The following is a 9,139-nucleotide window of genomic DNA, read 5'->3' on the forward strand; positions in this document are numbered from 1 at the left end:
GGTATGATTAATTACTTATTTTTTATGTTTCATTCAAACATGAGTGGTTAAATACCCTTGTTATGGGGTTGAGGCCACGAACATGATTACTCTTTGATATTGTTTATAGTAGTTTCTATTTGGATTATCATCTGTATTGTTCTTAATTTCTTGATCTTACTATTTTGATGAGTGGTCACCATTAGAACTAATCTATATTTCTATTTGAATCTGGGAGGAGAATCGTAGGATAGAAGGAATAAATTAGTGAGGAAGGTTCTTACCTTTTTTGTAAAATAAAGGGTTTGAATTAGCATCTACGATAGGGATATACCTAGAGGCCTTGGTTGGTTCAACTAAAAGAACATTACTTTATGAAACTAGAAGAAGTGTTGTATCTCTGTGGGGGTTGTAGCTATAATATTCAATAGATAGAAGATTTGAGGTTGGTAGACCAAAATCGTAGCCTAAACCTTGCGAACCAACAACCTGATAACTAATTAGATAGCTATAACAATAGAGAATTATATGATTGTGCGTAAAGCCTCAGCCCTTGAATTCCTATCGTTATTGTTTACAACCATTGCTTGCTTTGCTTTAGTCATTAACTTTTATTCATTATTTATTAATTTACAATTTTATTCTTAATTTCAAAATCATCTTGATAAATTACAACACTTACTATTCATTATCTAAAACTAAAAGTTAGTTAAATTTCTAGTTGCTTAGTCCTCGTGGGAATGACATTTGATTGTCTAAATCACTATATTACTTGTACGATCACGTGCACTTGCGTAAGTGTCTGAGTCACAACAAATTTTTGGCGCCATTGCCGGGGACTAGTATAATTAGTAAATTCCTAAATTTTTTGTTTCTGATATTATGTTTAAGTGTTAACAACTTGATATTTGCAGCTGAATTTTTGCATGTTTAGCTGAATAGAGCACTGGCGAGAATCAAAGAATTGGTAGAGCCTTTTACAGAACTAGAACAGATCTTTTTACAAAGGCGAAGAATGGATTAACAAAGAAATAAACCAGTCGATTCTAATGCTGGAAAGGTCCCACCTCTGGTTATTCCAGTTGTTCCTGCTCAACCATTTTCTAGACCTATTCATGAAGTGGCAATCCCACTCCCGAACCATGTGACGAACAATATTCGCAAGACCAAACTAGGTGGTCAATTTTAATTAAAGTAGAATATGGTTCAATTGCTGAACTCAGTGGGGCAATTTCATAGAATTTCACACAAAGATCCGTAGTAACACATATAGACCTTCCTGGAAATAAGCGATACTTACATTCCTGAAGGGGTGAGTTCTGAATATTTCAGATTGACACTCTTTCCTGTTTCCCTAATGGGGGAAACAAAAGGTGGTTACATGCTGAACCACCACTCTCCATCACATCATGGGAAGATCTAGCTTAGAAGTTCCTTATTTGATTCTTTCTATCTGGAAAGACTGTATTCTTGAGAAGTAAGATCTTGAGTTTTAGACTGAAATAAGGAGAGAATCTCTACCAAGATTGGCAGAGATTTATGGGTATGCTCAGAAATTGCCATCACCATCATCAGTCCAATGATGTTCTTTTTCATACTATCAATAATGGATTAGATCCAAATACGAAGATTCTCTTGATTCAACAGCAGGTGGACAGGCTTTTCAAAAGACTTATGAATAAATGCACACAATACTTAATCTGATTTCATAAGGGAATCCTGACTGGCATACTTATTCGAGGAGTACTTCTAGGAAGGTTATAGGGGGATTGGAGGTAGACCAGTTCACTGCATTACAGGCATAGATTGTAAAAATGCAAAATCATATGATTAATAATATAAAGTTGGGTGTTACACGAATTGTAGCCACAAAAAATGCAGTCTAATAGGCGAATTCTTTGTGTGAGGTTTGTGGAAGTTGTGAGCACACAACAAATGCATGTTCTGTTAATCTAGATTTTGACAACTATGTGGGAAATATGAATCATCAAGGACAATAGAATTTTGGTAACATATATAATCCCAACTGGAGAAACTATCCCAATTACTCATAGGGAGGAAATCAGGCGCAGAATGTAAATCAGTATAAGGGAATAGTGTATCCAAATTAACAACCAATTGAAAACAATCAAGCTACTGCTCAAGCTAGCAATATAGAGGAGTTAATGAAGAAGTTTATGGCACAAAAAACATAATTTACAGTAGAAATAAAGACTCAACTGGCACAGTTTTCAGTGGAGTTGAAGAGTCAATAATTGATTATTAGAAATGAAATTTAACTAGGTCAAATTGTAGGAGCACAGAATACAAGACCTGAAGGAGAATTACCTTGCTATACAGAGGAAAGTCATAAGCAAGTGAATGCGGTTACAACAAGGAGTGGGCTTTAAACTAAAGAGATAGTTCAGGTGCAGGTGAGTCCCACAATCATTGATGATGACTCTAAAGACAATGCTGAGAAGGAAATCAAGGAAAAAGTGGCCAATGATAAAATTCACATGGAAAAGAAGACTTTACTCTTACCCCTTTCTCAAAGGGCAAGGAAGCATCAAGAGGAGGCTAGTTACAAGAAATTCTTAGATCGTCTAAAGCAAGTTCAACTAAATCTTTCTCTTGTTGACATTCTGTAAAGTGTGCTAGAATATGCAAAATACTTGAAGGATATAGTTGCAAATAAGAACAGGTTGACTAAATATTCTACAGTTGCACTTACTGAGGAGTGCACATCCAAGATTCAAACCAAATTACCCACGAAGCTAAAGGATCTAGGTAGTTTCACATTGTAGATTACTATCGGATAGAATATTAGTGATCGTGGATTATGTTATTTGAGGGCTAGCATCAATCCTATGCCTACATCATAGTATTGGAAGATGGGTCTTAGGATTCCTAAACCTAGTACTATTGTTTTTTTGTTAGCAGATAGGTCCCTTGCTAGGCCTGATGGTATTATCGAAGATGTCTTAGAGCAAGTGGGATTCTTAATCTTTTAGGTGGATTTTATAATTCTTGACTTTGAAGCTGATCTTGTTAATTCACTTATTTTAGGACGACCTTTCTTAGAAAAAGGACAATCATTAATTGATGTAGTGGCAGGGAAAATGACAATGGTAGAACACGATAAAGTGGAGGTTTTTGATGTGTACAAAGTTCTAAAATTTCCAGCTACTTATGAGAAGTTTTTGGCTATATCTATTATTGATCTCCAGACTGATCAGAGGATATTATTGTCAGATGATCCCTTAGAGCGAGCTTTGGTAGGTCATGATCTTTATGGAGATGAGGAAGTATTGGCATTAGTACAAGTCATGAATTCAATGCTCATAAAAATAAGAAAATTTCCTTTTAAGCCATTGAATAAGCCAAATTGTCCATCCCCCAAAGTTTCAATTAATAAAGCTCCAAAATTGGAGGTTAAGTTTCTTCCTTATCACATGAAATATGTTAACCTTGGCGATAATGATACCTTGCCTATTATTTTGTCTATAGGATTATCTAATATATAGGTACAGGAAGAAATAACAGTGTTGATAAGGAGGAAGAAGGCGATCGGTTAGCAAATGTTTGACATTATAGGAATAAATCAAGCTTTTTGCATGCACAAAATACTTATGGGGGAAGGTTTCAAGCCAAGAGTGCAGAAACAATGCAAGTTGAATCTAGTGATGAATGATATGGTTTGGAAAGAGGTCATTAAGTTGCTCGACAATAGGAATGTGTATCCAATTTCAGACAGCAAGTGGGTGAGCCCAAAACATTATGTCCCAAAGAAAGGTGGGATGATTTTGGTTAATAATAAAGCAAATGAGCTAATCCCTAGTCATATAGTGACTGGATGGAGAATTTATATCGACTACCAAACTCTAAATAAAGCCATAAGGAAGGATCACTATCCTATTCCTTTTATTGATCAGATATTGAATATCTTGGCAGGGCAGGGGTATTATTGTTTTCTTAATGGTTACTAAGGCTATAATAAAATCACCATTGCTCCTGAGGATCAAGAGAAGATGACTTTTACTTGCCCATATGGTATTTATACCTTCAAACATAGTCTCTTTGGCCTCTGCAATGCACCTGCGATGTTTCAGATATGTATGATGGCAATATTCTATGACATGGTGGAAGAATGTATTGAGGTATTCATGGATGATTTCTCTATTTATGGTGATTCTTTTGATAAATTCTTGTAGAATTTATATTGAGTCCTAGCTCGATGTGAAGAGACAAATTTGGTGTTAAACTATGAGAAGTACCACTTTTTGGTAAAGGAAGGAATCATCCTTGTCCTCAAAGTTTCATGCAAAAGACTTGAAGTAGATCGGGCCAAAATTGATGTGATTGAAAAGTTTCCACATCTACTCATAATGAATGGAGTGTGTATCTTCTTAGGTCATGAAGGTTTCTACATATGTTTTATTCAAGATTTTTTGAAGATTTCAAGCCTGATATGCAAAATTTTAGAAAAGGAGGCCAAGTTCTATTTTGTGGCAGAATACAAAGAAACATTTGAGAAGATGAAAAAGAAGCTGTTCGAAGCACCTATTTTGATTTCTCCGAATTGAGAATTGTCATTTGAATTAGTGTGCACTGCTAGTGATGTGGATGTAGGAGCTATTTTGGGGAAAAGAAAAGACAAGGTATTTTGCTTTATTTACTATGCTAGTAAAGTCTTGAACAATGCAGTATCTTTTGTAAAGTGTTTTCATCAATTCCAATGGTTTGGAATGATTTCAAGGCGTCATGATATGCCCCTAAACAACATCCTAGAAGTGGAAGTATTTAATGTTTGGGGGATTGATTTTATCGGACCATTACCACAATCAAATGGTAATTTGTACTTCATAGTGGCAGTTTATTACGTATCTAAATGGGTGGAAACTGCAACTCATCCTTCTAATGATGCAAGAGTAGTGCTGAAGTTCATGAAAAAGCAAACATTTTCCAGGTTTGGCACTCCAAGAGCTATAATTAGTGATGGAGATACGCACTTTATTAACACTTGGTTCACGTATCTTTTATCTAAATATGGTGTTAGGCACAAGGTGGCCACTGCATATCATCCACAAATGAGTGGACAAGTTAAGGTTTCCAATCGGGAGATCAAGCAAATACTGCAAGAAATAGTTAATGGGTCGAGAAGCTATATGATGAATTGTAGGCATACTAAATAACTTATAAGACGCCTATTGGTAATTTCCCATATTGTTTGGTATATGGGAAAGCATGTAATTTACCTGTTAAGCTTGGGCATCAAGTTTATTAAGCTGTTAAAAAGTTGAATCTTGAGATGAAAGTGGTAGGAGAAAAGAGATTATTACAGCTCATTAAATTAGATGAAGTTTTCCTCAATGCTCCTACAAGGAGAAAACTAAGAGATGGCATGATAGATAAATTCTTGATAGAGTGTTTAAACCTGGACAACTTGTTTTACTATTTAATTCGAGATTAAAGTTATTTCTGGGCAAATTATAGTCTAAGTGGAACAAAGAGAAAGATGACAAGTTCTAGCAAATAGACAATGTGTGAAGCATTACTGGGTTGATAATGTAGACAAGCACAATGTGTCTATCACTTTTGCTGAGGAGTGAGACTGAGCTAAGTCATGCCACGACATAAAATATGGTGTTGTGTGGGAGGTAACCCACAAATTCCCTATAATAAATAGTTTAATTTTTAGTTCTTAAGGACAAAAATCAAAATACAAAAAGATGAGTCGTGCCACGACATTAAATAAGGCGCTTGGTGGGGGGAAACCCACTTTTTCTTACATGATTTTGTTGTTTTTGGTTGATTGAAGAAATGATAAACATGGTAAAGATAGCGAGGATGAAAAGAGGGTGAACATTGATCTTTGAGTAAGTGACTAGGTTATACATGGTGAAAAAGGTAAGGGGTAAGAAAAGATGCCTTAAAATTTGGGAAATTAAGCCTTAGAAAATTTTATGAATGCAATTTCCAGTGGAGCGATGCTAAGCTAATTCACCGCATTGATGTGCATCATGCTCACACTTAGAAAAACTTTGTAAGACTATTTCCAGTACTGATATGATGTCAATGCATCACATCAGCCCTGCCAATGCGTTAACCATTGCGCCACATTGGTGGTCATACAGGTAACACTTAGAATAATTATTTGATACAACTTCCCGTGTAATGACGTGAATTCGACGCATCGCATTTCTTCTGCAATGCGATTGTTGATGCGTCACGTCGCCTGTACCCATCGATGAAAAATTAAACCTAATTTACTCCCTTTATAAATAGCTCACCTCACTCATTTTCCTCTTCAATCCTTAAACCTTAGCCGCGCCGCCATAATTTTCAAAATCCATAAATTTTGTCCCTTTAGAGTTGACAAAGCTCAACTTACATGCCAATTTAGTGCAAGGCGGTCCTCATCAATATATTTATCCAACTTTGGAGTTGGGGTCGAATCCACAGGGAACAATGTGAGTGGCAATTAACCTAGTTTGAAACTAAAGCTACAAGTTAAATTCAAATAACTGGAATGAAAAGATAAAATAGGGGTTTTGATTTTAACATATAATTGTCGGTTGCTTTAATCAATGTTCATAATCCAGAGTTTCTGAAAAACTAGAATTAGTTTTCCTAGGGCTTCCGATACTTGACAGATGCTAACGGTGGTTCAAGATTCTCACGGTAGGTAGGACAACAAGTTATCTTTATCGACGTTATGTTTAAATGTCTCTCGATCTACTTAAATGTTTAATTACCTAATCCTGTCGAACTTAGGCAGTTTATATTCACTGCCCTGATTTTACCTTAGGTTAACCAACCTTGTTACAACACTGATTATTAAACAGAGTATTTCAAAGTCCTCATTGATAAATCACTTCCCACTATATTTTATTTCTTTCTCAAGCAAACCAAAGCAGGTGTTATCTATTATTTACAACCAACAGATGTTAATTAAAACCTCATAATTATCAAGAAATCCTACCACCTTTTGAATCTTGAATACTTAGTAACTTATCAATACCTAACCATAGATCCATAATTTAGGTTCAAGGAATTTAGCCACTCATGACGTGAAATTGAAAAAACTAGATAAATTCATGCTTTTAAAGATAAAACTTACCACTAGATGAATAGAAACTATAGATTCTGGGATTAGATCACAAAGGAAAATCCCAGAATTATGATAATAATCTCTTCAAAGTATTTGCTTTTTAGAGAAATGAAATTAGATAGAAAATATCAAAAGTATTGTCAAAATTCAATGTGAGGAACAATAATAATGTCTAGAAAACCCTAAAACAAAGCTTTAAATAGGTCACCCTAAATAAGGAAACAAATTAATAAAAATAAGAAATCCTTAAGATTAGCCAATGACATTTGTGATGGCTTATCAGGAAGCTGATGACTTATCACAAATGTCGTCAGCTTCTTCTTCAGTTTTGGCTCTTCTTTCTTAAGGCTGACGACAAACTTGATAAGCTATCAACTACATGACGGCCTATCACAAAATGTTGTCAAGACTTTGCTTCAGTTCTCTTTTGCTGCCTTAGGCTGATGACATTCTTGATAACTTATCAGACTCTTGACGGCTTATCACAAAATGTTATCACAACTTTCATTTTAGGCCAATTCTCTGTCTATTGATGTTGACCAACCTGATAGCTTATCACATGGCTGACGACTTTTCATAAATGTCATCAGCCATACTTGTCTTTAGATTTCTTCAAATTTCAATTTCCTTGCTTTATTTCATATTGGTTCTCTATCATATCATCTTAAACTTCAAAATAAAACATAAACTAATCAAAAATAACTAAAGTTTCTCAAGACCTTGCAATTATTTAGAGTTAAAAGCTCCAAATGTGTTAGCATATGATCACATATCAAAACCCTCAACTTAAAACAATTGTTTGTCCTCAAGCAACCAAAACATAAATAAGAGAATACAAAGTACAATTTGGTAGCAACTGCTCATATTAGTTTAGAATAATTTCACCATCTCTAAGGTCAGTCAATTTAAAAATCATTGTTAATGTTTTCAAGAACAACCATGCAACTCACAAGAATCAAGATACGATAAAAATTCAGCAATAACAATCATGCCATACAAAGTTCACACTATCTGAACAAGTCAGTGACTTAGCAACATACCCAATGTGCCCTCATAACAAAGAACTCCCTTTTTCACTCATATCAGAATTCACATACATAAACATAGGGATAATCACAAGTCTCACTCTCAGAATAAAGTTCCAAACACTTCATGTCAAATGCCATAGGCTTACCCTTATAGTCAGTACCCAAATCTTCAGGTAAGTCAGTTAGGATCACTTTAGGGCTTGTCTTATGCTTGTAATGTAGGCTAGTGGCTGGTATGATATTCATGGATATTTTAGAGTGACTATGCCTCCTTGACACTACACTAAACTCTTAGGGTTTCACTTCTCAACCTTCTTTTTTTCCTCTTCTTTTATTGATGATACATTCTCAAGATGGATGCGGTCTTTTCAATCATCATATTATCTTTTTATAATCTTTAACTTAGCTTTCTCGTTTCTTATTCCTTTTTCACCGCACCTAACTTTTTATTTTTTTCTCTTATTCTACCTCTCTCAATGCTCATTTTGCATAACGCACCCCTATGATTGCCACCCTTAACTTAGGCTATTTGTCTAAGTCAAGGTGCACAGTATCCAAGGAGGACCGGGCCAAAATAGGTTCATTATGATATTAACGGGAAAAGTGACAGGTGTTATAAAAAGAATTAGGCTAATCAGGCTCAAAGAAGGGATCAAGGGATATTCTACATACATGGAAGGTTATTTAGGATAAAAGTGAGCTAATATCAAAACGGCCTAGGATCCTTTCCTAACCCCTATCCTTCAACCAAGGTAAGACTAACCGGGCATGTTTTGGATTTCAACATACAATGGGAACTGAGTAAGATCTCACACGCACTTGGCACACAAGTATATCAAAAGGTACTACTCATTCAGTTCATGCAGTTGTTTAGCAATTATTACTGTATCACTAAAACTAATGCCATACAAAGATGCACATTGATCATAATTAGATGTAATTCACACAGTTAAATACTCAGTCCATTGGAGAGATGCTCAAAAATCACAAAAATATGTTAACTACCTAAGTTACTTGTATTTCTCCTAGTCAACTACAA

The 9,139-nt window shown here is 35.1% G+C and overlaps 1 non-coding gene across 1 annotated transcript; it reads right to left on the minus strand.

Moving 5' to 3' along the window:
- Positions 1-1,446: 1,446 nt before the first annotated feature.
- Positions 1,447-1,553, minus strand: LOC124897357. Its single transcript, XR_007054079.1, has one exon. It is a non-coding gene; the product is annotated as a small nucleolar RNA R71 (small nucleolar RNA).
- Positions 1,554-9,139: the final 7,586 nt, after the last annotated feature.

This window comes from Capsicum annuum, chromosome 3 (assembly GCF_002878395.1).
Source record: "Capsicum annuum cultivar UCD-10X-F1 chromosome 3, UCD10Xv1.1, whole genome shotgun sequence".
Taxonomy (NCBI): Eukaryota; Viridiplantae; Streptophyta; class Magnoliopsida; order Solanales; family Solanaceae; genus Capsicum; species Capsicum annuum.